We start from the raw sequence: 24,006 nt of genomic DNA, 5'->3' as shown, positions 1-24,006 counted from the left end.
TGTTGTACGGGGAGAAGTAACTGTTTATTGTCTCCTGGAAATTCTAAAGCCTCATTGTGGGAATTTATCCACTGGCTTTATGAAGGTCAAACCTTGCCTCTTAATATTTACACTTAACCAGCTTATTTCATTAGGCTAGAAACAGGCTCCCAGATTCCTCAGAAGTAGAAACGCTGACATTCCCTTATAAATTGCTAAAGGTGGGGTAGGGGAGGGGAAAGGAGGGAAGTGAAAGAAGAGGACAGGCAGCAGTTACATCATGAGATCCTACATCTGGGGGACTGCTTTACTACCAAGGAAATTCAAAAAGGAGGAGCTGAAGGAGGCACAGAACTTTTGTTGTGGCTGTGCAAGGTCTTGTTCTCATGAACAATGTCATAATTTTGAGGGGTTTGTCATCAAAGCAATAACCCAGCCTTGGGAAGCTGGGTTTATGGGACCCAGGGCTCTACGGACATAGAGAATCACAAAATGTCCAAGCGAGGAGGTACCTTACAAATCATCCAAGTACAACCTCCTCGTTTAATGGGTGAGAGGTGAAGTGACCTGTGCAAGGATCCCCCAGCTAGTTCCCAGCAAAGCCAGGCTGGACTCCGGACTTCTGACTCCAGATCCAGGGTTCTTTCCATGCCTTCACACCGCCTTCCCTGTCTCAGAGAGGAGTCACAAGTGTCACAGGCACTTAAACTTTGCCAGAAATGGAAGCGTTTCTCTTCCGTTTACTTAGAGACCAAATGAACTGGAAGCAATGACTTGAGTATCATTATTTTTATGCAGCCAGTTAGAGTTCATTTGGTAAAGGTTGTTGCTCTCAAATAGGTTTCTGCAATGGGGAGGGAAGGAAGGGAGCCAAAAATGACTTAATGCTTTGAGTCAGGCCAGAAGCTGCCAGCGATGCACAAACTCCAGCTTAAGAGGGCATTTTTTTTTTCTTTTTGCAACTTTAGTTCCCTATACTAAAATGAAGAGTGTTGGAGCATTGAAATGAAATCCACTACTAATTAAGATCCAATAAGTATTGCTCCATTAAGATCTAATGAGTTACCCCATCAAAGACCTTTGTGGATGTCTCTTCACAGCATGTAGGTTCTTATTGAATCACAGAATTTCAGAGCTGGAAGGGACCTTAGTTATAGGCCAATAAGTAAGATTAGAGACCCAAACAAGAATCCCTGCTATAACACACCCAACAAGTGGTCATTCAACCTTTGCTTGAAGACTTCTAATGGCATCTCTCCCTTGTCACCTTCCACTTCACAGGCTGTGGTAACACTACCTTTTTTAGATCTCCCACTTTCATCTCCACCCCAGGTTCTCAGAATATTCCTCTAGAGACCACCCTAGAGACTACCAGGCCTTACCATCTGCCCAGCAGTTAAACCTTCCTATATATATTGTCATTCCCCTTTTAGCTTGTGAGCTCATTCAGAACAGGAGCTGTCTAAATTTTTATTTGTATCCCCAAGTGCATGGCACATAGTAAGCACTTAGTAAATACTTTTTATTCATTTGTTTACCAGCATTTATTAATGCTGATAGTAATCAATGTCATATGCTACATATGCTACAGTACATACCATATTACTCTGGAACTACAAAGTGGGTAGTCCACAGACAACTCAGCACATAAAGTACTGGGTGCCATACTTCTAGGCCTTCCAGAAGTAGAAGTGAGTCAGTCTGGTACAATGGCTAGTGTTAGACTTCGAAGCAGAAAGATGCCTGTTTGAATTCTATCTCTGATGTTAACAAATGTCAGGGTCATCCCAAGAATCAAAGGGGAAAATGGACATAAAGCACTTTGCAAACTCTGTAGGACTACGTCCATATCAGCTTTCATTAGGACTGCCCAGAATGAAGCCCACTGTTCTTCAAGGGGCTGGCACAATGCTACAAGGTCCAGCACGTCACAAGAGCAATAGCGGGTTCTGGCTTTGAAACTCTGGTCCCCTAGGCTTCTGCAGCCCAGACTTCAGACTGATGAGCTGCTGGAGGAGTCCTACAGGGACTGAAGGTAGGATTGTTCATGGATTTTATGGCTTCAAAAATAAGACCATAGCTATTGGCCATTGAGCATGGTTCGGACATTGCTGTCATTTAAAATTTTGGTTTGTTAATTTGTATGAGTACACACAGGTATTTTATGTTACCGTAAAAGGAATTACATATTCATTTGTTTTCTTCCCTTGAAAAGGTTTTCGGTATCTAAGGAACAAAGCCTGGCAAGTTCACACATGGGGAAGGGGAAAGAGCACCGAGAGAGAATCGGTTTGGCCTTTGCTTGACAGAAAGCGGTGGAGACAGCAAAGGCAGAGGCAGGTGAGGGAGGAGCTGAGTGTGGCTTTGAAGGTAGCTGAACAGCTGCCCTGGGGGGGTGGTATCTTACTCATAAACTTTTTACAGGGTTCTGCCTAGATGGCAACGGTAAAGTAATTAAACATCTGTGGACAGACATGACCTAATTTATTAGACTTACAATTTCCTTCTGTCAGACCTGTTCTATGCAAAATAGGAGCTACAGTTAAGCTTCCAGCCCAAGGAGAGGCTACTTGGTGGGTCCTAGGAACAAGAGCATGACTGAGGAAGGAAACAAGCATTAATTAAACACCTGCTATGTGCCAATAGGTATTGTGCTAAGCATAATATTTTACAAATATTATCACATTTAATCCTTACCACACCCCTGGGAAATAGGTGCCCTATTTTACAGTTGAAGAAACCAAGGCAGACAGAGGTTAAGTGACTTGCCCAGCATTACAGAGCTTGGAAGTGTCTGAGGCTGGATTTGAGCTCAGGTGTTCCTGACTCCAGGCTCGAGGCTCTAGCCTAGGTCTAGTTTAGCTGAAGGAGATTTGAGTGGGGTAGAGAAGGAGCTACCTGAGACTACAATCCAGAGAAAGGGGAAGGATGGCCTCAGGGAATAATTAAGGGGTTCAGGAGGATTCTGTATGGTCTTCTCTCCCTATCAAGTTGTATCACCTAGAAGTGATGGAAGGAGGAATGGCTTTCAATCCTCTATCCTCCTCTTCATCCTGCTTTTTTATTGCCCCAGGAATATAAAGTATCCAGTATAGACCACTTGAGTGACATCCACCTATCATTAAGCAAAATTCTGTCTTGGTCCTTCCTGGCCATGAGGGAAATTAGTGAGATCCAGGCTTCTATGCAAATGAAGAAACTCAATAGGCTGTACCTGCTCCTAAATATGCGCCAGCTTCTGGGAGAAAGAGATGAGAGTCATACATAAACCTAAATGGTCAAAGAGAGATTCAGTCAAAAAACTAAATGGTCAAAAAGAGAGTAATACTGGCAGACTGTAAAAAGTTTTAGCACTTAAGAGCCTGAAAAGAAAAAAGAAAAAGCCCGTGTTAACATCTGGTCCTGTATACAATCCAAGTTAAAGCACCGGCCTTTCAGGGGCCTTAATGAGGACTAACAAGACATTACTGCAGCTTCTCCCAGGCCCTCTTGGTAGCCTCTGAAAACTCTAATTTCTGTTTCTATTTTCCTGGCTTTCCTGCTCAAATCACTTCTCTCAATTTTTTCCTGTTACACACATCAGTTATTCAGTCATTCAATTGTGTCCATTTCTTCACGACTCTGTGGATCATACTGTCCATAGAGGTTTCTTGGCAAAGATACTGGAGTGGCTTGCCATTTCTTTCTCCAATGGAGTAAGGCAAACTGAGACTTCCTCAGCTAGTCACACAGCTGGTAAGTGTCTGAGACCAGATTTAAACTTGTCTTGCTGACTCCAGGCCCAGCACTCTATCCACTAAGCCACCTAGCCCCCCATATCAGTACCCTAGCGTTTGTCTGTCATTTCCCCCCACACCATGCACTGCTTCCATCCATCATTTCTGGCTTTCTATACCTAGATCCCACTCTGTCTTTCAGGACCACACCCCATCAATCTTCCTCTCCCTTTCATCTCCGTATCTCTTCCTCTTTACTGGCTCATTCTTCACCTAAACCACATTCGGGTTTCCCCACCTTCAAATCATACTATCCCATTTCTTTCCTATATGTGTTCAGGGCTAAGTTTTCTATGCTGCTACTGAGCCTGAGGTCTCAGACACAGAAAACATCAAGAGGATGTGCTAGCAATGAATATCTGTGTCAAGAAGTTGGTAACAGTGGCTAGAGGACTGGGCCTGGAGTCAGGAAGACCTGAGTTCAAATTTGGCCTCATTTACTAGCATGCCACTTAACCTCTGTCTCAGTTTCCTCATCTGTAAAATTAGGCCAATAATAGCTACTACTTCCCAGGGTTGTTGTGAGGCTCGAATGAGATACTGTAAGGCTCTTAGCACAGTGCCGGGCCCACAGTGAGTGCTCTATAAATGTTAGCTTTATTATTGTTAATTTATTTCATGTATCATAGCTAGTTATATGCATGCTTTACTTCTCCTAATGGACTATCAGTTTCTAAAGGTCAGAAACCATGCTGGATTTATCTTTGTTTCTTTCTCAGCGACTTACAGAGTGCTTTGTAGAGAGTAGGTCATTAATATAGTATGGTATGGTGGGAAAAAGGACTGGGGCATATTTAAGTCAATGTTCCTATTTTACCTCCCTCACTTACTAGCTGTTTGGCATTGGGCAAGTTACTTCACTTCTAGGAGTCTCAGTTTTCTCATCTGTACAATGGGGCCACTCTCTAAGATATTAAACTGTAGGTGAGTGGCCAGTCAGCATTAGTAGATGGAGTTTCTGCATCAGAGAGTCACCACATTAATGAAATCACAGGCCCAGACTCTCCCCCACCCCCCGCCAAAAAAGAAAACTTTGTCCTCTCTACCTTACAAATAGTTGTGGGAAAAGCATTTTGTAAATCTGAACGTACCGTTTATATCTGAGTATTTTTATTATTACTAACCCATTTAATGAATTGTTGAATTAAACAATTACTTACTGAATGTCATGCCTGGATCCCAACAATCTTGGTCGTGCCCTCCCCATGGTTTTTTTTTTTTTTTGCTAGGTTCACATAAACCAGCCTGGACTGATTAAGCTCCCTTAATTCCTCTTTTTGGCGCAGCTAGGTAGCATAGTAGATAGAATAGATAGGAAGACCTGAGTGCAAATCTGCCTTCAGAAACTTACTGGTTGTGTGACCCTGGGCAAGTCACTTAACCCGGTTTGCCTCAGTTTTCTCATCTGTAAAATGAGCTGGAGAAGGAAGTGGCAAACCACTCCAGTATCTTTGCCAAGAAAACCTCAAATGGGGTCATGAAGAATCAAAAGCGACTGAACAACAAACAATGACGATTCCCGTTTCACCACAGGGCTATTTTCATGGTCAGGAGAGATAATATATGTAAAGTGATTTGCAAACTTTGCAAACAAAATTTATGAAGTGCATTTATAAAACACATTGCAAACTTTAAAGTGCTTTATAAATGCTGGCTATTAATTATTGCTGTTCCTCCAAAAATCTTTGTAGGCTTCCCTATTGCTCAGTCTAAGCCATTCCTTGTCTTCTCACAATTAACCCAGACCTTTAATGGTCTACATTGTGGCCTTATGCCAGCTGCCCGGCTCTTCAGAGTGAATCGACCCTTCCCTAACTAATAACTTGTTTTTGCTGTGAGCCTTCTAAAAGGAGTGAGAGTATAACCTAATAGTGTGTTTTGGTCAGGATCCTCTCCAACACTGCCCCCTAGAGCTCATGAGAAGCACAGCTTCTGCAGTGGTCCTCAAGTTACAGCTTGCCTTCTCTGGTTTTCCCCAATGGTCCCTGGAGGACCTCAGCCCTGGTCTTAGAAATATTCCAAAAAGTAGGCACCTTTGTGATGTGATTTGGGGGATACTTAGGAAGTTCTCTTCCATATACCTTCCTTGTTTGTTGGCTGTTGACTGAAATTCCACACATTATGCCTCATTCCCTTGGCTTAAAGTTTTGTGCCCGATTTAAATTTAATACCACTGGAAAGTGTAACAGTTTCAGCGGCTGGCCATTATTAACATTTAAATGTGGATGGGTTTATCACATTTTTACTTTTTTTACTTGGGAGAGATTTGATAGAGGCTGAGGAAATGCTTGGGAGAAGTCTGGTTACCTGTTGTTATAGGTTGGAGGTGTGATTGGTGATCAAAAAGGGAAAGTGGGAACTCAGGAATTAACTTTCTTTACTCTGGCAGAGTAAAAACTGGCAGAAACAATGCCTGTCTTGGCATCAGATGAGACCTAGGTTCAAAGCCCTTCTCTAACATTTGCCACCTGTGTAATCATAGATGCAAGAGAAACCAGTTCAACCTAGTAGGTCATTTTACAGATGGAGAAACTGAGGCTCAGAAAGGCGAAGAGAGCTGTCCAAGATCACACAAGTAGTTAGTCTGGACTTGAGCAAAAGTCCTCTGACTCCAAACACAGGTCCTCTTTCTACTGAACCATACAGATGAGTCCCTGAATCTCTGAGGCCCAGTTTCCTCATCTGAAAAATACCTGTAGTACCTATCTCACAGCACTGTGAGAATGATCAAACAAGGTCATGTATGTAAAATGTTTTGTGAACTTTTCCCTTCTCCCCACCCCCCAGTTGTACTTCCTGTCCAATGGGGCCTCAGTGACAGCAACATTAATGATGTGATAGAAAGAGCCCTAGATTTGAAATTACGGGAACAGGGTTCAAGTCCAGGCTTAGCTACTTATTACCTGTGTGATCTAGGGCAACTAATCTCACCTCTCTAGGTCTCAGTTTCCTCAACTGTTAAAAGAGGGATTTCACTAGATGACCTCTAAGGTCAATTAATAATCATGTCTTAAATCTCTACGATGTGCCTGGCCCTACTGTGTTAAGTTCTAAGACCTTTCTAGCTCTAAACCTGTGGTCCCGTGTGTCTTAAGTTTGCACATATAGTAGTAGATAATAAGTAGTAATAGTAGTAGATAATGAGTGGTTATCAAGATCAAATGAGTCAATATATGATTGTCTTAAGTCAGATAGTAAAAAACCCCATTGTAGATGGATTTGTTGCTGCAGTCCCTTGATTTCCTCTTGAAACTTTCAAAAGGTAGAAAATGAGAAAGGTGTCGCATGTTTGGGGAGCAAATTTTGGAATGTTCAGTTGAAAAAACATTTATTAAGTCCACCTGAGGGCAGAGTGTTGCAGCCACCCAGCTATAAGTTTTTAGAGGGTTGTTGGCTATGTCATTTTGAAGCAACATTCCTGACAGCTGAGGTTCTCTAACTTTACCTTGTCTAGGTACTTTGCTAGAGGTGTTGTGGGAGAGGGAAAGGGCCACTGAATTTGGAATCAGAGGGCCTCAGTTTGAATCCTGGCTCTTACTCACATTGCTGATATAACTTTGGGTTAATCACTCCCATTTTCCAGTTCTCCGTTTTTTTTTTTTCATTTACAAAATGGGGGAAGGAGACCAGATGAGACAATCTCCAAGGTTCCATCCTGTTTTAAATCTATAAAACAGAGTTATGGGTGAGATAGAGTCATTTGCAGAACAAACATGACCCTACAATTACTCAAGGATGGATTCAAGAAAATGTTACAGCAAGTTAGTTTCTTGGGAACCTGGTACACATTTCTAAGATTTTGTCATCTCGTTTATTGCTCAGTTGTGTCCAACTCTTCATGACCCCATTTGTGGTTTTCTTGCAAAGGTACTGGGAATATTTGCCATTACCTTCTCCAGTTCATTTTACAGATGAGGAAACTGAGGCAGACAGGGTGAAGTGACTTGCCTAGGGTCACACAGCTAGTAAGTGTCTGAGGTCAGATTTGAACTCACGGAGCCCAGGCTCAGTACTCTACCCACTGCACCACCTGTCCTTTCACTACCTCCCTCTTGCTAGGGGAATGACAGGTGTTCCAAAAGAAGGATAAGGCATTCTTTAGGTGCCAAGGAGAGAGAGGAAGGGAAGAGAGGAGCGCTCTCTCTCTTTCTCTCTCTCTCTCTCTCTCTCTCTCTCTCTCTCTCTCTCTCTCTCTCTCTCTCTCTTTCTCTCTCCCCTTCTGGATAAGGAGCCATTAACCCATGTCTTTCCTAAGTTCTGCCTTTGTCTCTTCGGGATTTTTAAGCAACTTCTGCAGATATCTTCTGATGGTAGGATCACAGAATCATAAAACTTGAGCTGGAAGGTACCTCAGAGACAATCTGGTCCAACCCTCTCATTTTACAGAAGAGGAAACTGAAATCTGGGGAGGTTGAGTGATTTGCCCAAGGTCACACAGGTAATGTCAGAGGTGGGATCTGAACTCATTGTTCTCTGACTCCAGAACCATTGCTTTTTCTATAACACCAATAATAATAATAATAATAATAATAATAATAATAATAATAATTTGTCTTAGTCTACCAGGGCTGGGGAACCTGCGACCTCAAGGCCACATATGGCCCTCTAGGTCCTCTAGGGCAGTTAGTTTGGAGTCCAACCAAGGTCTGCACTTGAGGACCTAGAGGGCCACTTGTGTCCTCGAGGCTACAGGTTTCCCACCCCATCCCCTCTGATGAAAAAGGGGAACTAGTCTGTTACTTGGTGTCTTGCAAGGTTGCCTAAGGGTATTGAGGAGTTGAGTGACTTGTCAGTCAATCGTTCAATCAACACTCATTAAGTACCTACTGTCTCTTAAAAAGGGACTCAAATCCTCCTGACTGTGCAATGCTGTCTTTCATAAAATCAATCCTAATAACAATCCCTCGTGTTTGTATAGCACTCTACAATTTACAAAGCATTTCAGAGATATTATCTCAGGTCAAACAATCTCAGAGTGAGAAGGAAATTCAGAAGCTACCCTACTTCAACTCGGGCCTAGGAAAAGATTTTTTCTGCAACCTCCCCAAGATGGAGTCTTCAGACTTCCCTTGAAGACCTCCAGGAATGGACAGACCTGCTTCTTCCCAAGGTGACCCATTTTACTTTTGGACAGCAATAACAGATAATAATATTTTCCTTGAAGCAAGATGAAATTTCACAACTCCTATAGCTGCCCTCTAGTGCCAGCCTTTCAGATACTTGAAGATGCTTTGAATACTTTAAATACTTTCAAAAACTTGAAGATATTTACCTCCTCTCATTCCCACTGTAACCTGCCAAGTAAGCAATGTCTGTGTTGTCACCTTTATTTTATAGAGGAGGAAACTGAGGCGCAAAAAAGTTAGGTATCATCCCAAGGTCACAGGACTGGTAAATAGCAGAGCCAGGACTTGAATCCAGGTCTTTGGACATCAAATGCAGTACTTTCTCCTTTACGCTGGTATTTCCTTACGTCGGTCTATAGACCAGCACTATGATTTGTGGCAAATTTTTTTGGTTCACAAAACTTTTACAAACGAAAGGTCTTTTTTTTTTTCTTGGAGGGGGGAAGGCAGGCTAATTGGGGTTAAGTGACTTGCCCAAGGTCACACAGCTAGTAAGTGTGTCAAGTGTCTGAGGATGGATTTTGAACTCAGGTCCTCCTGACTCCAGGGCTGGTGCTGTACTCACTGTGCCACCTAGCTGCCCAAAGTCTTTATTTCTTAAAGCCTAGCAATTTAAGAGGAGAGAGAGAGAGAGAGAGAGAGAGAGAGAGAGAGAGAGAGAGAGAGAGAGAGAGACTAGATGGGGGGGCAGTTAGGGGAAGGAGTAGAGAGTAGGAGTAGGGAGAGGGAGAGACAGACAGACAGAGAGAGACAAAGACAGAGACAGAAGAGCTGATGCCACTTTCTTGCATTCTTCTTTTTTTCATTCGCATTCCTCACATTCTCCTCAGTTCTGGCCCCTGCTCCCTGAGCCCTAGAGAGCAGATGTTCTAAGACTGCAGGAGACAGTCCAAGTCCAGGGTAGGAAATTTAGATATTCTGTATGTCCAATGTAGAGTTTGGGTTGGGAAACACTGCATCACATTCCTATTGTAGTGAGACAGTCATGTAATGTTTCTATGGTCATGCTTTGGTTAATTCTATTTGTGCTCATTCTATTTCTTCTTCCAAAATAAAATGAAATTCTCGAAGGTACGGACCTTGTCAATGCCCCTTCTTGAAACTCCCCTCAGCCACAAGGATAGTACTCTGAACACAGGTGGTGAAGAGTTGTAATGCTGAGGAGTACAGGAGCCCTGAGGCTGTGTATGTGCATTGGACGATGAGAGGGCTTTCCTGGTCAGAACAAAGGGTACTGGCAAAAGTGTTCCTTTGCCCTTACAAACAAGTAGGTATGAGTTTTGCTGCTGTCCCCTCCTGTTGTGGCTTAAAGTTTTTGTTGCAGTGAGACCTAGTCCTGAGTCCAAAAATCTGATTGTGATCTGAACCTTTAATTTATCAACCAGTGCTGGGGTAGAAGGAGAGGGGAGGGAGAGGGAGGGCAGGAGAGAGAAACCTCACCGAATAAGCTGAGGTATGAGGTTAGGCGCGGCAGTGGTGTGATTCTGCCTGATCCAGTGGAAAGGGATTGCAGAGACTGAAAGTGTGGGCAGGCTGCCCAAGGACTTTCAGATCATTGACTTTTTCTTCCTCCAGCAGGAGCAGCTGCTGCCTCAGCAGAGCTGTCATCTTCTGCTCAGATTGACAAAAGGGATTTTATTCATTTTGGCCTTGAAACTTTAGTTTTGGTAACTTTTTATTCAGCTAGAGTAGGAGAGAGCTAATTTCTATAGGCTTGGTGACAGGATGTGAATTGGACAGAGGAAATGTCTGCTATCTGATGCATTCCAGGGAGATTAGTGATTGCAGCTTGGGAGAGATTCCAGGTGATGGGGGGGGATAAAAGAGACCTTCCTGCCCATATCAGGCTGTGCTTAAAACTTCCATTTGCCCCATGGGTAATTTAATAATTATAACAATAATGAACATTTATACTGTTTACTATGTGCCAGGAACTCTGCCAAGTGTCATTTGATCCTCACAATGACCCTGCAAGGTATGTGATACTATTATTCCCACTTTACAGATGAAGAAACTGAGGCAAACAGAGATTAAATGACTTGTCAGGGGTCACACAGCTAGTATGTGTCTGAGGTTGGATTTGAATTCAGGTCTTCCTGAACCCAGGCCTGATGCTCTATTCCCTTCTCTCAAGGAGCTCAGAATCAAATGGGGGAGACCACATGCCAACTACAATGTACAAACAATATATCTACAGGATAAATTGGACATCATCTCGGAGGGAAGGCATTAGCGTTAAGACGATGACAAAATTCTTTCTTGTAGAAGGTGAGATTTTAACTGGGACTTGAAGGAATCCTGGAAAGCCAGGTGGAGGGGACAGCCGGTGAAAATGCCCAGAGTAGGAAGATGGACTTTCTAGGTATTTCAAAGTACTTGGAGGGTTGCAAGGTATAAGAAGACTGGAAAGTAAGAAGAAGCCAGGTTGTGAAAGGCTTTGTAAGCCAAATATAGGATTTTATATTTCATCCTGGAAGCGATAAGGGATCACTGGAGTTTATTGAAAAGTGGAGGTGATGTGGGCAGACCTGTGATGGAGGAAGATCACCTTAACAGCAGAATGGAGGCTGGATAGGAGTGGGGAGAGACTTGTGGCAGGGAGACTGACCAGCAGGCTATGACAATAGTCCAAGCGTGAGATGATGAGGGCCTGTATCAGGGTGGTGGCAGAATCAGAGAGAAGGGGGCACATAGGAGAGATGTTATGAAGATAGAATAGATAGGCCTCGGCAACAGATTGGATATGGGTGGGGGATGAGAGTTGAGGGTGATGCCAGGCTTGTGAGCCTGGGTGACCAGAAGAATGGTGGCACTCTCAATAGTAATAGGGAAGTTAAGAAGAGGAGGGGAAGGGTTGGGGGGAAAATGAGTGGATGTTCTGATCTCTTCCAACCTTGGATCCCAAACTTTGTAGGGGCTGTTCAGGTGTTGGTTTTACTTGTTTCGTAACTCACTTTGCAAGCACTGTTAACAATAAAAAGTTCTAGCCCAGGGTTGGGGAACCTGTGGCCTCAAGGCCACATGTGTCCTTCTAGGTCCTTGGGTATGACCTTTTGACTGAGTCCAAGTTTTACAGAACAGTTCCTTTTATTAAGGGGATTTGTTCTGTGAAGTTTGGATTCAGTCAAAGTTCTGCACTTGAGGACCTAGAGGGCCACATGTGGCCTTGAGGCCCCAGGTTCCACACCCCTGTTCTAGCCTATTCCTCTCAGCCAGAGCCAAGCCTAGTCATAGGCAAATCAGGTCTAGGAGACACCAGGCAGGGAGATTATAACCAATTAATCAAGAAGCATTTATTAATGTTGGAACTATTCTAGGAGCTAGGCATACAAAGACAAAAACAAAACAATCCCTGCTTCAGGGAGTTTGCATTCTATTGGGGGAAACAACATGTTCATATGTAACTATATATAAATAGATGCCAAATATAAATACAAGGTAATTTGGTCAAGGGATCAGGAAAGGCTTCATGGAGGAGGAGGTAGAGCTTGGACTGGGCAGTGAAGGAGGCCAGGGATGCTGAGAGGCAGAGAGGTCAGGCAGTTTCAGCAAGGGATGCTTTAATTTTACTTTTAAAGGCACAGTTTTTGATGCAAGAAAATTCTGTTCCCCATGACTCAGAGTATTTATTTCACGATAAATCAGGCCCCAGGTGTTAAACAGTAAACGCTCTCAGCCTCTGGGGAAGAGTGACATATGAGGGCCCAATTTTCAAGCCTCGCCAAGGGAACACAAATGCCTTGTTGTCACAGCAGGTCTCAGAGTTTCTGAAGGAGGACAAAGAGAATGAAGCTGATTCCTCGTCATATACCTTGGAGTATGCAGCAGCCCCAACCCAGTAGCTGCTGGGTCCTTTATAGGGGATTTCAACAACTCTCATCAGAATTTGACTGCTGTTAGAAGAACAATAATTTAGCCTAAATTTAGAAGCGTCACTTGTAAATGCAGAAGTTGTTACTATTCAGTTTGATCACTTGATCACATCTCTAGCTTCAGCCTTCTGTATTTTATGGGCTTTCTATGTTGGAAGGAATGAACATTAGCTCAGTTTATTTAAACAAAAGACCAAAGGCTAAAATATCCAAATACTCCTAAAAAAACTGGACTGTGCTCCTCTTACATGGCCAATAGCTACCAGACTGCTACAGAGGTAGGGGCCAGAACACTTCATCAGAAAATGACCCCGAGTTCTGCCATTTTTCTTTGCTAAAAGCTGGGACAACAGAGAATGTAGAAGTTGTGAAAAACCACTGAATCTCAAAATGGGCATTTACTGTTCTGGTGTACTCTTCTCCATCTCCAGATTGACTGCCACGAGGGTCATGGATTTGGAATTGGAAAGGACCTCAGACGCTATGTAGTCCAACCCAGAACCTAACAAGAATCCTTTCCCCAAATATCCAACCTTTGCAGAACAATCTGTATGGCTCGGGAGCGGTGGGAGGCAGGACTCACTGTTCCCAGGGAGCCCATTCTATTTGGGGACAGCTGTGTAAGAAAGATTTTACTGATATCAAACCCAAATTTGCCTCTTTTCATTTTCCTTAGTTTTATTCCTGGTTCTGCCCTCTGGGGCGTCAACCAACCAATCAGCAAGTATTTATTAAGCACTTATTATGCCCCAGGCCCCATGGTAAGGGCTGGAAATACAAAGAAAGACCGAGCCAGTCCCTCCCCTCAAGGAGCTCACATTCTAATAGGGAAGATAACATGTAAATAAATGGGAACATACAAGGTAAAGGGAAAGCAGGCAAAAGGTAATCTTTAGCGCAGAAGGCTGCAGCAGCTGATAGTGGTGGTGGGGACCCGGGAAAGACTCCTTGCAGAAGGTGGCATTTGATCCAATTCTTGAAGAAAGCGAGGGATTCTTAGAGATAGAGGTGAGGAAGAAGAGCCTTCCAGGGAGGGAGAGCATTTCAGGCATGGGGAACAGCGCAGGCATTTCTAAGGTTCCCTCCAGCTTTATCGAGGACCGTGGGGGAAAGTAGTGAGAAGAAGTGTCTTTTCTTTGTGATAATATCGCACACTTAGGGAAGAGAGGATAAAAGGTTTGAAATGTATAAAATATCATTAGAACCATTTCTTCTGAAAAAATACTAGTTATCATTTCTAGGCAGATAGTAGCAGAGTGGATTGAGTCCTGTACCTGTGGTCAGGATGGCACAAGTTCAAATCCGGACTCGGATACTTGCTAGCAGTATGACCATGGGCAAGTCTCTTTACCTCTGTCTGCCTCAGTTCCCTTACTATGGAAAACCAACCTCACAGGCTCGCTGTGAGCATTACAGGAGATGCCATATGTAAAGCGCTTTGCAAACCTTAAAATGCCATACAAATGCTAGCTGTTATTACTGTTACTGTTAACACCTCTGCCTTCATACAGTTATTGTATTCACAGGCATACTTTCCAGGCCAATTTTAGGGATGATAATAATAGCTTATATTTATTTAGTACGTTTGTGCATTATCTTCTTTGATCTCACAACCACTCTGTGACTGTGCTATAATTAGCCAGTTTTACAAGCAAGGAAACTGAGACCTAGAGAAATTAAACGACTTACCCAGGGTCACACAACTAGTACATGTTTTGTGGTGAAAGCTAAATTAACTATACCACATGACACAGGTATTCTGGGAGACCACAGGAGTCATTCAGATTTCAGGGTGATATTGGTCTTAACAACCCTGGGGAGATAGCATTCTCCCTCACCCCCATGATGCCACTGATAATTGACTTTGTGTTGGTCAAAAACTCTCTGGGCTTCAATTTTTCTCGCACATAAGAGAAGTATAATAATACTTTGATACTTCAAGCATGTTATCAGTATAGACCCTCCTTTTATCATTGTAGGCGACAGACCCTCTAAGCCTCACTTACATGATTCTTAGTGAGGTTCTGGGACAGAAAAAGAAAAAAACCGTAACATCGATCTTCTGGTAGTGCACCTTCACGTTTGACTAGGTGGGTTTTCAGATAATAGACATGCAAACCATTTCTCCCCAAGCTTTTCCAGTCTGGTGGCACTTTTTAGAGTTTGTGCTCCTTTGGCTTGTCCAGCCTTTAAGAATCTAGGCTCCCTTTCCTGTTACCATAACGCATCAAAGTAAGATTTTAGTGGATAATAACAACTTGTATCATGCTTTATGGTTTAAAAAGCACATTCACAATATATTGTCTCATTTCACCCTCACAGTAACCCCAGGAAGTAAGTAAAATGAGCCATTATTATTAATCCCTTTTTATAAATGAGGAAATTCAGGTTTGGAAAAGGTTCAGAAGGGTTAAGTGTTTTATAGCCATGCTAATATAACTAATAAACGATGGGGTCAGAGTTTGAACTTTGGTCCTCTGACTGTAAATCCAGAGCTCTTTCCATTACTCCATGCTCACAGGGTAGAACCATAAGAAATTGAATTCTAAAAATTGTATGATTCTCATTCATTCATTCATTCATTTACCAAGCCTCAATTTATTTCCCCATACTCAAAGCACTGCGCTAGGTCCTGGGAAAACTACAAAGCTCAAATATGATACTGTCTTCCGCTCAAATCCTAAGAACCTTCACTCTAATCTCCCAGTGGTTCCTACTGCTTCGATGGGAAGACCTCTCACTTACACAATAACACAGATTATGGTTTTAGGTTGGTGCTAGCTCTGGGGTAATAGGTATCAGTAGCAACAGTAAACAGTGTGGAGGGAGGTCTCTGTAGGAAGGGTCCTAAGCCCATGGGACCAGGTTACTTGGCACATGAGAAAAGCTTAGCGCCACTCTACTACTAAAATATTAGGGACAAGGTTGCCATGGAGCAGCAGAAAAAAGGGTTTTCAGACATCTGGAAGAGAGGAATGGGAAGCCATGGGCAGAAAGGTATCTTTTGCATTGATAACTACTCAATAAATATTTGATGCATACATGAATGACTGAGTCTATAGTGAAATACTCCTGGCCCTCCATTCTCCCACCTTCTTCCCCCAGTGACCTCCTTTGACTCCCAATGTGTCTTTTTCTCTCTCTTCCCTCCTGTCATCCCTCCCTTCCCCAGGCCTAGCTGCTATTTCCTTGTCTTCTCTAAATTCTCCAGTACTGGGGTGAGAAAGGTCTGGTATGGGCTCAGTTGGCTCCAGGACACACGTTTTTGTGCATAAGCGTACATCGCAACCTTAGCATTGGAATAAGTTTCACTCACTGTGAGCTCATTCACTTTTGAGATTTTAAACTATGATCTTTACATGGACATATCTAGCCCTGTCTGATTTCTTCCCTCTATTCCTGTCTATCTGTTGGCTCCTTCCTTCTCTCTTGCCTACAAATATGCCTGTGTCCTTCATCCTTTAAGAAATATATGATCCTACTGTCCTAACTAGCTGTTGTCCTCCTTCTCCTCTCTTTCATGTCTAATGTCTTTGAGAAAGCCTTCTGCAATTACTTTTGCTCCTCTCATTCTCTGCTAAACCCTCTGCAATTTGGCTTATCTCAAAAAACCAAAGACCCTGAAACAGTCCAACTGCTCTCATAGATGTCTCATGGAGGAGAGTGGGGACGGAGGGGAAAAGGGCAAATTTTAATAGGAAAATAGTGTGATAAGATGTAGTGGAAAGAGCATTGCACTTAGAGCGCTAGTACCGTGCCATGGCCATAGCAGGAACTTGATAAAATGCTTTTTGGATGGAATCAAAACACTTGATTTCAACTTGCTCTATCACTTCTCATCTGGCCCTCATCACCTCTCACCTGACTATCTAATAGCTTCCCAATTGGACTTAGTTCAAGTCCTCTGACCGATCCATCCTCCAGATGCAGCTGCCAGAGTGATCCATTTAACTATGTCCTCCCACTGCTCAAGAAAGTCCAGTGGCTCTCTGTTGATAAAATACAACCTGTTGCTTTGGCAGAGCTCTTCACAGTCTGGTCCTGACTGACCTTTCCAGCCTTTTGCACATTACTCACGTTCACATGCTCAGTTGTCCAGCCAAACTGACTTACTTGCTGTTCCCTGTACACAACATTCCACCTTCAGTCAGGCCGCTTTTGTGTAGGCTGTGTCCTGCATCTGGAACAGACTCCACCTCCACTTCACAGACTCCCTAGCTTCCTCCAAGGCTCAATTCAACTCCCACGGCTCACGCAGGACCAATCCTGATTCTCCTACAAACAATTTAACTTTCTACAATTTCTGTTTAAATGTGTATGTGTCCTCTCTCCTAAATAGAATGTTAAGCTCTGTCCTATTTCATTTTTGTCCTTGTATCTCTGGTGACTAGCACACACAGTCATGGCTCCCAGTAGATACTTAATAAATGTTTGTTGAATAATCACACGGATGAATTCTGCCATTTATTAGCTATATCAAGCAAGTCACTTAACCTTGCACAGCTCAGTCTTCTCATCTGTAAAACTGGGGTAATAATACCTCAAAGGCTTATTGTGAAGATTGAATGAGATAATTTAGAGAAAGTACTTTATATCTCTAAAGTGCACAAATTAAAAAAACTTTCATTATTGTTATTATAGTACATAAAGCATAACTGGATGTGGCAGATTTCTTAAATCTAACCTACCAATCCAACCTACCAACCTACCAATCTAACCTACCAATACAAATCCAATCCAGTTAACATTTATTAAGCATTTACTCTACATAAGGCACTGTGCTCCTTTTCTTATCATGGTTCTATGCCAGTCTCACGAAGCCAAAATAGAACTCCACTAACATGGAAGGAATGAAAGGTATAAGTTGAGGCAATGATTTTGTCTGGGCAGTAGCAAAAGCCCCCAAAATAGGGAACAGGAAAGCTGGCACCAGGAGATCTGGCCAATTGTACCTTCATATTATCATACACCCCCTTCTCTCCTCTTAAACTGCCACCATCCTGGTACAGGCTCCCATCACCTCGCACCTGAACTGTTTGAGTAGCTTGCTGGTTGGTCTCCCTTCCAAGATTCTTGACTCCTGTCTATCTTCTACTCATTTATTAAAGTGATATTCCTAAAGCTCAAGACTGACTATGTCCCCTTCACTATTGAATAAACTCTAGTTACCTGTTACCTCCGGGATCAAATGTACAGTCTTCTATTTGACTTTTAGAGCCCTTTATAACCTAGCCTCTTTCTACCTTTCCACTCTTCTTATACTTTATTCCCCTCTGTGATCCAGTGACCCTGGCTTCATACAAGACACTCCATCTCCAGTCTCTGAGCATTTTCACCTGTTGTTCCCCGTACCTGGAATACCCTCTCTCCCTTTCTCTCCCCCTCCTTCTTCCCCTCTTTCTCCCTGCTCTTTTCTTCTTCTCTCTCTCCCCCTCTCCTCTTCTTTCTTTCCTCTCTCCCTCTCTTCCCTTCCCTTCTTCCTTTTTCCTTGTCTCCCCTATTCTCCCCATTTCTTCCCTCCTCCTCCCCTATCTTTTCCTCTCTCTCTCTCTGTCTCTCTCTCTCTCCTCCTTCCCTCTTCTTTTCTCTTCCTTCCCTCTCTCCCCCTCTCTCCTTCTCTTCCCTTCCCTGCTTCTCCTCCAGGATTCCCTAGCTTCCTTCAAGTCTCAGCTAAAACCCTATATTTTGCAAGAAGCCTTTCCTGATCCCCTTAAATATCAGTGCCTTCCCTCTATTATCTCAAATTTATCCTTTACGTATTTTGCTTGTCTCCCCAATTAAACTATAAGCTCCTTGAGAACAGGGCTTATCTTTTGATCTTTATCTCCAGTACTTAGCACAGTGCCTGGCACATAATAGGCACTTAAGAAATGCTCATTGACTGAGCCTCCCATAGAATATCTGGATTCTAATAAGGCAGCTAACAATGTTTCTTATATCTTTGTGGCTAAAATAGATGATAGCACAGGACAATGGATGTACATCTAGCCAAACCTGAAAGAGTGTTGTCCTTGCAGTCAGGGAGCCTAGGTTCAAAGTCCACCTCTGCTACTTATTAGTTCTGTTACCATGGACAAATCGCTTCAGCCTCAGTTTCCTTATTTGTCAAATGGAAAAAAGATAATTTACTACCCATCTTACAGGGTTGTTGTGATAAGAGCGTACCACATAAATGCCAGTTGTTATCAGTGGTTTGATGTCAAGCTGGGTGGAGGTCACTGGTGTCATGCTGTGAGAGGCAGCAAGGTGTGGTGGGAAGGGCACTGGATTTGGAATCAAGAGAGCCATGAGTTCAATACCACTTCCTAGCTATAAGATTGTAGACCAGTCGTTTCAATTCTCTGAGCCTGTTTCATCATTTGTACAACATGGATAATAATACATGTAATATCTATGTCAATGTGATAGGTAGGAGACTAGTCATAGATTTAGCGTGGGAAAGGATATCACATGGCAGTTAGTCCAACTCCACTTTACAGGTGAGGACAGTGAGCCCCAGAGAAGACTTGTTATACAGGTAGTAAGAGACAGGACTGAGATTGGAACCCACGTTCTCTAATTTCAAATCCAGAGCTCTTTGTTCTATATCATAATGTCTCTCTTACAGGGCTATTATGAGAAAAGTACTGTTAACCTTGCAGTGCCATATAAATATGATTTATTTATCATTTCTATCAGAGGCTCTGAAGTTGGCTTCTCTTCACTGAGCACTTGGATGAAGGCACAGGCACATTTTTCAAATGTTTGGAATCACATGAATCTGGGAGAGATCAGAAAAATGCTGGGTAAGAGTCAAGATTCAAAAAGAATCTAGCCTGTTCAAGAATCTAGGCTAGAACAACAGGATCTAGGAAGATGAAATTCAATATGGAAAAATGTAAAGTCTTGCAAGGTTAAAAAAATAAATTGCATAAGAATAAGACAAGGTAGATGTGTTCAAAAAGTATCTCATGTGAAAAATATTTAAGGATTTTAGTTGACTGTAAACTTAATTAAACTAACAAATAGCATTATTTAGTTCCTTTAAAAAAAAACCCACCAAAACCCCAAACTAATGGCAATCACTGGCTACACTGATAGCAGTACGGTATCCAGAAGAAGGGAGGTGATCATATTCTGTACTCCTCAGACCACATCAGGGATGCTATGGTTGATGCTGAGCTCAACATTATAGGAAGGTCGTTGACAAAAGGGAGGGCATCTGTGATAGTAATCTCAGAATCATGTCACCTGAGGAATAGCTGAAAGAACTGACTATATTTAGTCTGGAAAAGACAAGACTTGGGGGCAACATGATTCTAAAAAAGAAGCAAGATGTATACATACATATACTGCTCTGATTACTGTCTTAAAACCCCAAATCAGCTGGCATGTGGAAGAGGAATCAAGTAATCATTGGAGCTCCAGAGGGCAGAACTAGGAGCCAGGGAATTATGAGGACATGAATTTCAGCCCAGTATAAGGAAAAATCTCTAAAAAAAATTAAAATAGTTCCAAAATAGAATGGGCTGACTCAGGTGGAAGGGTGTTTGTTCCTCACCACAGCAGAGTTCAAACAGAGGCTAGATAAGTACTATTGGAGATATCAATAAGATATCAATACACATTTATTGATGCCTACTATGTGCCAGGCACTGTGCTAAGCACTGGATATAGAGGGATTGGACAAGCTAATCCCTAAGGGTCTTCTTAAATCTGAGATTATATGATTCTAAGGTTATAATACCTCCCCTGCCTATCTTATAGAGTTTTTTGTAAGAAAGAAATGAAGAAATAGACTTTAAAAAGCACAAATAAAAGGTGTTAAGCTCAATAGAACACATAAAAATACCAGGTAATAATAATGCTGAGAGCAAACTAGCACAGTCCTCCCACTGACCTCTTTAAATTTGAGAGACAATAGAAGAGAGGCAGCTAAGATTCTGTCAAAATTAGCTCCAGCTTATTTATTTCACTTTTTCTTCTCCTTGCTGTGAGGGGAAGTGTTCAGAAAAGATTTCAGAATCTGGAGACCTGAGTCCTAGTCTCAGTCTGCCACTAAGTAGGTATTTGTTCAGCTGTTTTTTTTAGTCCTGTCTGACTCTTTGTAACCCCATTTTGGGGTTTTCTTGGCAGAGATACTGGAGTAGTTTGCCATTTCCTTCTCTAGGTCATTTTATGGATAAGGAGCTGAGGTAAACGGGTCAGGCAGCTAGTAAGTGTCTAAGGCCAGATTAGAATTTAGGAAGAGGAGTTTTCCTGCCTCCAGACCTGGCACTCTATCCACTGAACCATCTAGCTGACCCAAGTAGGTGATTGGCATATAATTTATTTGAGCCTCAATTTCTTTATTTTGTAGAGGCAGCTAGGTTATGCAGTGGATAGAACTCCTTAACCTGGAGTCAGGAGGACCCAAGTTCAAATCTGGTCTCACGTGATAGCTGTAAGACCCAGGACAAGTCATTTAACCTCTATTAGTTTCAGTTTTCCCATCAGTAAAATGGGGAAAGTAATAGCATCAACCTCCCCCAGTTCTTTGAGGATAAGATATTTGTTAAGTACTTTGCAAACTTTAAAATACTAGCAATTATTATCTAGAAAATGATGGGTTTGAACCGGATGATCTCTAGGTTTCTCCAGACTCTGAGATCCTAATTGCTTTCATTACTGTGCTCACCTTGGCTTAGGGAGATTTTCTGTTCCCTTCATTTAACAAAGTTCCCTGAGGCACCTCCTGCAGTTTCCCTGAGAGGTTTCTCACTGCAAAGAAACTTCAAAGATTGTGTCAGAACACAAGCAGGACTTGACAAATCAGTTTGTTCCAGTTTTTCATCCTCTCCAAGTCTATGATTCTAGCTACTTTTTCCACCTTAAAATGTCTCTCTTATAGTTGAAATTTCAGTGGGGCAAATCCCACCATGATGTTATATCCTATTCCTTATTCTACACTGCCCCACCACAATATTCCTTAATACTTAGGTTAAAGTAAAGATCATGGGTAGCCTTGAAGGAGAAAAGAGATTAAAAATGCTATAGCAGGGGGTAGGGACCAAAGAAAGTGGTTTCCTTGCTCCTTGGGGAGCCATAATCATGGATTGATTGCAGCTCAGCTCTCAGAGAAGCTGTTGGGCTCTGCACCCTGGTGGCTTTTATAAAGATGGTGACCTTCAGAGTTCAATGGAAGATCAGAACAAGGCTGGATTGTGAGGGCCCCGAAGGTGATCCTGATGGGGCTCAGGCAAAAAGGGTTTTATCCTTACATATTCCATGCATGCGTATGAGGTTCAGGTGATTTTTTTTCTAAACACTAGTTATTTTCGTTACTTCTCCAGGCTCTACCATATTTACTACCCAGGCATTAGTAGAATGATCCCAACGATAGCACCTAGAATACAGATCAATGTTATAGGCTTTAGAGCTAGAATGGTCCTTAGAGGTCATCCAGTCCGGTCCTCTCATTTTATAGATGAAGGCACTGAGGCCCAGAAAGAGGAAGTGATTCTTCCCAAGGTCACACCATAGTAGGGACAAGGTGTCTTCCGGGGTGGGGAACCTGAGGCCTCCAGGCTACACGAGGCCTTCTAGATCCTTGGGTGTGGTCTTTTGACTGAATCCAAGTTTTACAGAATAAAAAGGGGATTTGTTCTGTGAAGTTTGTATTTAGTTGTTGGGCTATACTTGAGGACTTAGAGGGCCACATCTGGCCTTGAGGCTGCAGGTTCCCCACCCCTGGCCTACTCTTTCCCCACTCCAATCCATCCTCCATTCAGCTAACAAAGTGCAGGTTTGAACGTGTCGTTCCCTACTCAATAAACTCCAGTGGCTTTCCATCACCTCTAGGACCAAATATAAAAGCCTCTGACATTCAAAGACCTTCAGAATCCAGCCCCCTCCGATCTTTCCAGTCTTCTTATATTTCACTCCCCTTCATGATCCAGTGACACTAGCCTCTTTACTATTCCTTGAACAAGACACTTCATCTCCTGACTGACCATTTTTACTGGCTGTCTCCCATGCCCAGAATTCTTTCCATCCTCATATGGCCTCCTGGCCTCCCTGACCTCCTTCAAGTCCTGGCTAAAATCCTACCTTCTATGAGAAGCCTTTCTTCATCCCCCTTAATTCTAGTGCCTTGCCTATGTTGATTATCTCCAAATGATCCTCTATATATTTTGTTTGTAAATAGTTGTCTGCCCATTAGACTATAAGCTCCTTGAGAGCAAGAACTGTCTATTGCTTTTCTTTGTATCCTCAGGGCTTAGCTCAATGCTTGTAACTAGTAGGTGCTTAATAAATGCTAAATATTAATTGAGTGTAAAATGAATCTCTATTTGCCTAACACTGTTAAGTTCTGTGTGGGAAAAGAGTGAATAGCAACAGCAGTAGTATTAATAACTTGTATTCATTCAATCAACCAATTAATGAGCATTAAGAACCTACTATGTGCCAGATGCTGAGATAGAACTACAAAGAATATTTCCTTTTTTTAATTACATTTTTAAATTAATAAAATCAATTCCCTTTCCCTCCCACCCCCACCACTGGAAAAACAAAAGGAAAAACAAAACTTTGTAACAAATGTGCATCGTCAAGCAAAATAAATTCCCATGTGAGCCATGTCCAGTATTTCTTAATGCCAAGGTTAAACAGCTAGCATCACAGGTGGGATTTGAACCCTGTTCCTTTGACTTCAGAATCAGTGCTTTTTTCTATTCCACACTGCTCCCTTTACAAGATACTGTCAGAAGTGGGATATAAAATCATGCCTCCAGGGGAGACCATCACCTTAACATGGCCAATTTAGTACAGCTTCAGTTCCCCTTCATAATACAAACCAGTTGACAAAGGGAATGGAACAAGGCAAAAATCAGGCCAAATGTCCTAGTGAAAATTCCTTTGTGTGAAAAGGAAAGTAATTTTTATGACTTGCTTATAAAGCTATAGGACTGAAAATCCATTGTTGCCTATTATTTAGAGTGTTTAAACAGTGGCTGAGTGGTCATCTGTCAGGGAACCTGTGGAAAAAATTCTTGCATTTGGTATGACTGTTGGACTACTAGATGACAAAACACCACCACCTACCAAGAGGTTGGACCTAGAAGGAGGGAAGGCCTTGGATAGTCTCACCACCTGCCAGAGTCAGACCTGTCTTCAAGCACTGATAATCTGCCTGGACTCACTCCTACAGGGTTACCAAACTCCCACCTCCCATGCCAATGTTTCTGAACCCCCAGCTGTCATTGTACAAACCTCACCCCCTGGCCCCAACTTGCC

The sequence above is a fragment of the Trichosurus vulpecula genome, chromosome 2 (genome assembly GCF_011100635.1).
Source record: "Trichosurus vulpecula isolate mTriVul1 chromosome 2, mTriVul1.pri, whole genome shotgun sequence".
Taxonomy (NCBI): domain Eukaryota; kingdom Metazoa; phylum Chordata; class Mammalia; order Diprotodontia; family Phalangeridae; genus Trichosurus; species Trichosurus vulpecula.
The sequence above is the reverse complement of the archived record's forward strand: the minus strand, read 5'-3'. Positions refer to the sequence as shown.